Source organism: Oncorhynchus nerka, linkage group LG2 (assembly GCF_034236695.1).
Source record: "Oncorhynchus nerka isolate Pitt River linkage group LG2, Oner_Uvic_2.0, whole genome shotgun sequence".
Classification (NCBI taxonomy): domain Eukaryota; kingdom Metazoa; phylum Chordata; class Actinopteri; order Salmoniformes; family Salmonidae; genus Oncorhynchus; species Oncorhynchus nerka.
The window spans coordinates 35,531,947-35,537,832 of NC_088397.1; the positions used below are offsets into that span (position 1 = coordinate 35,531,947).

General features: G+C 41.5%; 2 long non-coding RNA genes across 3 annotated transcripts; both read right to left on the bottom strand.

Moving 5' to 3' along the window:
- Positions 1–2,292: 2,292 nt before the first annotated feature.
- LOC135572456 (uncharacterized) lies at positions 2,293–4,905 on the bottom strand. 2 transcript variants are annotated; one of them, XR_010464311.1, is made up of 5 exons: positions 4,572–4,902; positions 4,457–4,492; positions 3,831–4,358; positions 3,440–3,551; positions 2,293–3,345 (listed from the first exon to the last, which is right to left on the bottom strand). It is a non-coding gene; the product is annotated as an uncharacterized LOC135572456 (long non-coding RNA). The 2 variants fall into 2 exon arrangements; XR_010464310.1 differs by having other exon boundaries at positions 3,831–4,492; positions 4,572–4,905.
- A 26-nt stretch (positions 4,906–4,931) lies between these two features.
- LOC135572467 (uncharacterized) lies at positions 4,932–5,660 on the bottom strand. The gene is made up of 3 exons (XR_010464327.1): positions 5,528–5,660; positions 5,264–5,440; positions 4,932–5,173 (listed from the first exon to the last, which is right to left on the bottom strand). It is a non-coding gene; the product is annotated as an uncharacterized LOC135572467 (long non-coding RNA).
- Positions 5,661–5,886: the final 226 nt, after the last annotated feature.

The following is a 5,886-nucleotide window of genomic DNA, read 5'->3' on the forward strand; positions in this document are numbered from 1 at the left end:
GCCAGTCATCAATATAACCTGACTAGAGGGAGCCAATCATCAATATAACCTGACTAGAGGGAGCCAGTCATCAATATAACCTGACTAGAGGGAGCCAGTCATCAATATAACCTGACTAGAGGGAGCCAGTCATCAATATAACCTGACTAGAGAGAGCCAGTCATCAATATAAGCTGACTAGAGGGAGCCAATCATCAATATAACCTGACTAGAGGGAGCCAGTCATCAATATAACCTGACTAGAGGGAGCCAGTCATCAATATAACCTGACTAGAGGGAGCCTGTCATCAATATAACCTGACTAGAGGGAGCCAGTCATCAATATGACCTGACCAGAAGAACCTCCCCCCTCCGCTGCTGGACTAAATTCTGTATTTCTGCTCCTGAAGTATTCAGTAATAGACTAATAGACTACATATAGATAGACTAATAGACTCCAGATAGACTAATAGACTAGTAATAGACTACAGCAGCAGTCGGCAACATTTTCCATTTGGAAATTATCTGACCATTTCTACCAATCTGGGTGCCAGTTATGATTTTCATTTGCACATTTTCGTGGAACAATTTCATTTAATTTATAATAGTATCTCAAAATTATTGTCTGTGATTAATCTACATTCTATCTAAATTAAAATTATACAAATCTAAAAGTAAATTTTATTGCCATTGCCAACTATGTGTAACAGTATAACTTTAGACCGTCCCCTCGCCCATACCCGGGCGCGAACCAGGGACCCTCTGCACACATCAACAACAGTCACCCACGAAGCATCGTTACCCATCGCTCCACAAAAGCCACGGCCCTTGCAGAGCAAGGGGAACTACTACTTCAAGGTCTCAGAGCAAGTGACGTCAACGATTGAAACGCTATTTAGCGCGCACCGCTAACTAAGCTAGCCGTTTCACATCCGTTACATATGTAAAAAAAAAATAGCCTACATAAAGCCAACAAATGAAAACATTGCATTCTGCAGGTAAAACATATCCTGATCAAAATAAATATCCTAGAAATCACTTTGGCTGCACATGGCCTGTCTACAACAAACTTGAAACATTGTATCAACTATCAACTGGCCTCCAAAGCTTGCAACATTGTATAAAATATTCTAGGCCATCAGAGTTTCCCGGCGCCAGTGAGTTCGGGACAGACACAGCTGTCGACTATTTGTGCAAAGGATAAGAAGTAATCAGGTATTTTATGACATTTCCAATGGATCAGAGCATTACATTTTTCCCTTTCATCCCGAGTGGTTATCGAAAGGGTGAGAGCTGGAAATGTTTTACGAAAACACTTTGAGGAACTATTGTCATTCGCAATTGATTTTGATTAGACTTTGTTTACTTGCTGTTTGAGGTGAAGAAAAAATGTATTTAACCTCTTGAAACTAAGGAGCACTATTTTTATTTTTGGAAAAATAACGTTCCCAAAGTAAACGGCCTATTTCTCAGGACCAGATGCTAGAATATGCATATAATTGACAGCTTAGGATAGAAAACACTCTAAAGTTTCCAAAACTGTCAAAATATTGTCTGTGAGTATAACAGAACTGATATTGCAGGGGAAATACTGAGGAAATCCAACCAGGAAGTGCCTCTTATTTTGAAACCTTTATCTATCCTAAGCTGTCAATTATATGCTTATTCTAGAATCTGGTCCTGAGAAATAGGCAGTTTACTTTGGGAATATTATTTTTCCAGAAATAAAAATAGTGCCCCCTAGCTTCAAGAGGTTAACAATCAGTGCAGCTGTACACAGCCCATCTGTAAATAGCCCATCCAACTACCTACCTCATCCCCATGTTTTTGTTTATTTTTTGTATTTACGTTTTTTTTGTCTTTTGCACACCAGGGGCCTGTTGCACAAAACTAGGATAAGGGATTAAGCCAGGATATTTTGGTGATCCTGGCTCAATTGATCCGTAATCCGGTTGCACTAAAGATGGATAGGGGGCAGGAGGATATGTTATGGTATAAATTACCATGGAGATTTATTCTGTGGAGCTAGCCTGCTCCAGACCAGGCTAAATTCCAGGATCTATTTAATCTCATCCCTAATGTCAGTCAGCAGTCACCACAAATGGAAACCAATAGTTATTTCACTGCTCACTATACATTGTTATCACATATAACTAGACCCACTGTTATTATTTAAACGTTTGTGATCATTTCAATGATTTAGGATAAAAAATGATTTTTAGATGATGTTGCTATCATTAGATAATTTACAGTTTCCCATAGACTATAAGGCTATATATAAAATGATAGAATATTAGGGCCACAGAGGGGAAAAAAACACAAGTCATAATATTGTAACCAGTTGTTTTAAAGGAGGACAGTTGTTAAAATGACAGATGTGGGGCATTTCGTGAAATTGTACTTCAGTATGGTTTCATAAACAAAGACATGCTGATGTGCCAGAATATTAAGTATCACATTGTCATAAGTATCAAAACTGTAAAAACAATATGTAGCTTTTCTGCAGAAAGAACCAGCCTCATAAATGTATGACTTTATCCTTTTTCTTCAGTGTGGCCCTAGTACTCTGTCATATAAACAAATACACATTCCATATGAATATAAAAACACAATGTGTAACATTATGTTCCTTTATTGAATAAGGACAAAACAAAGCAGGTAAACCATCAGCTCCTTTCGAAACTGAAGTCACAGTGACTCTACAAGATGGAAAGCACAGAATCCAAGCATATTATACAAAATGATACATACACATTCAAAGGTCTGTATATAACACACCCTGCATGTCTGCACACTAAAATAAATGCAGGACAAATCCATACACATCAACTGAACAGACAAATGAATGGATGCAGTAGCCTCCCTGCAGCCTTGTATTACACACAGTATACCACACAAACATCATAAGAGGCCAAATTCGTCAAAAAACGAACCCAAAAAACCCAAATTCCTCTGCCACCGCAGGACATATTTAACCAAAATTGAAAGCACACATACTAACTAAAATAATTCAACACATATTGGTCCCTCAGCAGCCGACCACTGTCGTCATCAGGGAAGATTGCCGGATTGTCCCAGTCCATGGCTGGTGGCACTCTGGGGGCCCTCTCCTTCCTCAGGCAGGCCACATTGTGGAGGACAGCACAAGCCACAGTAATATCACATGCCCTAACAGGGCTGACCCTTAATTTGTGAAGGCAGTGAAAGCGTGCCTTCAGGAGGCCAAAGGTCATTTCAACTCTGGCCCTGGTCCTGGCATGGGCATGGTTGTAGGCCTGCTGTGCTTCCTGGGGGTCTGTGAAAGGTGTCAGGAGAAAAGGCTGGCAGCCATACCCCTGTCTCCCAGCAACACACCAGAGAATTCACCTGTCAACACAAAATCTCATCATTACTACCTCATAAACACAGTGATATTCTTGACACAGCCATGATGGTTATAAATAGGGGTTGTGTGGCTTACCTTGTGATAGGCACTGATAGATTTCAGAGGCCCGAAAGATTCTGGAGTCATGGACTGAGCCAGGCCATTTTGCCACAACATTGCTGATCACACAGTCAGCATTGCAGACCATCTGAAATCATAAGATGAGGAATATTACACCAATCAATGCACATCACTGGCAATGCAGAGTGTTCGTCAATGGACAATATCAAAAGTTATGTTCACCTGAACATTAATGCTGTGAAAGGATTTCCTATTCACAAAATCGGCCTCATGGGCACCTGAGGGGCTTTTATCCTTATGTGTGTGCAGTCCACTGCACCAATGACATTGGGGAAACCTGTCACACAAAGTAATGAGTATCCTACTATGTGTTAACAGTTGTCCTGTAATTTGTAGATCCTCTTACCTGCAATCCTATAGAACTCCTCTTTGATGTCACAGAGTCTTCTGTGGCCAGGGAAGGAGATGAAGACATCTGCTAATGCTTTGATAGCCAGACACACACTCCTTATTGTGCGGCAAATTGTGGCCTTGTTCAGCATCCCCCACTGAGTACAGGAAGGCTCCACTAGCAAAAAAGCGCAAGGCCACACAAACCATTTGCTCCACACTCAGTGCATGGCTCCGTGCAGTGCGGTGCTTAATCCTGGGACCCAGTATTCTGCAGATGGCATCAGGTATCTTTCATATAGATGGTCATCAGGGAAGGCCAGTGGGTCCAACCGGTCCCTGAAGACCCTTTCTCGCCTGAAGGCTCTCCTCAGCACAAGTGCTTCTTCATCCACCACATCTCGCACGAATGGGCATGCCATTGTCAGAGCAGAAAGGAACACACAATTTTGGGCCTTCATATAGGCTAGTGGCCACACCTGGTGCTGGGGGGGTGGGCAAAAGAGGGCGATGCCTTATAACGATGACTTGGTTGTACTGATTGCTGGGAAAATAAAAAAAACCTTAGAAAGATGCCACCGTCCTGTGTGCTCACAATAAGAGCTCATATGTCATGGCTCACTTGACTTTACGAGAATATACCTAATTTTTATTTTGAGCTGTGTCATCTTCTTGGAGCTGGGGGAGGAAAGAAAAATAATGATTAATACATTTGTGTTACAGTTAGCATACAGTGTACATTGAAGGCATATCTCACCTCCCTCTCAAGTTTTTTTATTTCAAGGTCCAGTTTCCTAATTGTCCTCTTTTTTATTTCGGACTCCAGTGCAAGATTTTCCATCTTTTTCTTCTTGTACTGAATGTCTATGTCTGCCAGTTCTATTTGGCGCCGGAGGTGGTTGCCATACAACTTTCTGATAGCTTGTGAGCTCTGTGAACACAATACAATTAGCGCAGCTGGAATTTGGCAGGATGTGGTGTCCTTTTATTAATACGCACTATGTTGCCAGGCTTGTTTTCCCACTGTATAGCATCTGGGTCCTGTAAAAGAAATTAGATTTTTTGATTTTGATGAGGACTCCTCACCATTGTAGAGTAAATAGTACTTTCACAGTCTTAACATGATACCTCACACCTTCTGGAATCCAGCGAGATGGTCTCCTCCTCATCATCGTCTCCATCATGTGCTGTTGCTGCTGCACTGGGGCCTTCACCCTATCACATTTAATCGGATTCATATTGAAGCTAGTAGACAAGACATGCCAGGCCTACAGTATGCCTTTGATGGAGTACTCACTGGATCAGCATCGTCTGGTGCTTGTGCTGATGGCTCTAACAGGAACACAGTGCTGCCAGGCACTGCAAGGCAATAGGTAAACCAAAGTCAGACAGTCCAAATTGATTCAATATGAATGTGGTTGTATCCCATGTAGAGATGGAAGGACATACCTTGAATGAAGCGGGTGGCATCTTGGGAGGAACCTATGCTCGTCTCTTTCCCCCCAGGGATCCCCTCTAAGACGGGCCTGCCTTTATTTAGCTCCAAGGCCATGTCCTCTGCTGGGGTAAGGTCAGCCTTTGGTGACCCACCACCCGTGCCTTGTCTGTGGGTATTCTTTTTCACTGCTAAAACAGTACAGACAATGTGTGAGCAGGCACCTTCTGGGTACAATATATGCTTGTGTTTTGTTAAATATTAGTCAGGGACCATACCATTCTGCAGAATGTTCTTGTATTTGATTTTGACCTGCTGCCATGTCCGTTTTGGCCCGTTCATGTTTAATCTACACACACACACACACACACACACACACACACACACACACACACACACACACACACACACACACACACACACACACATTAATGGAGTCACACTGCAAAAATTACTTGGTATTTTTGTCTTGTTTTCAGTAAAAATATCAAAAAATTATCATAGCTTTATACAGTGTGATGGAGTTACTTTACACAATTTCACTCATATCTGCAGTGCATTTCAATTAAAAATTTAACCGTTTCATAATTACAGTACAACTGCATTTTTGGAGATGTGAATTAAATATTTGAATTGT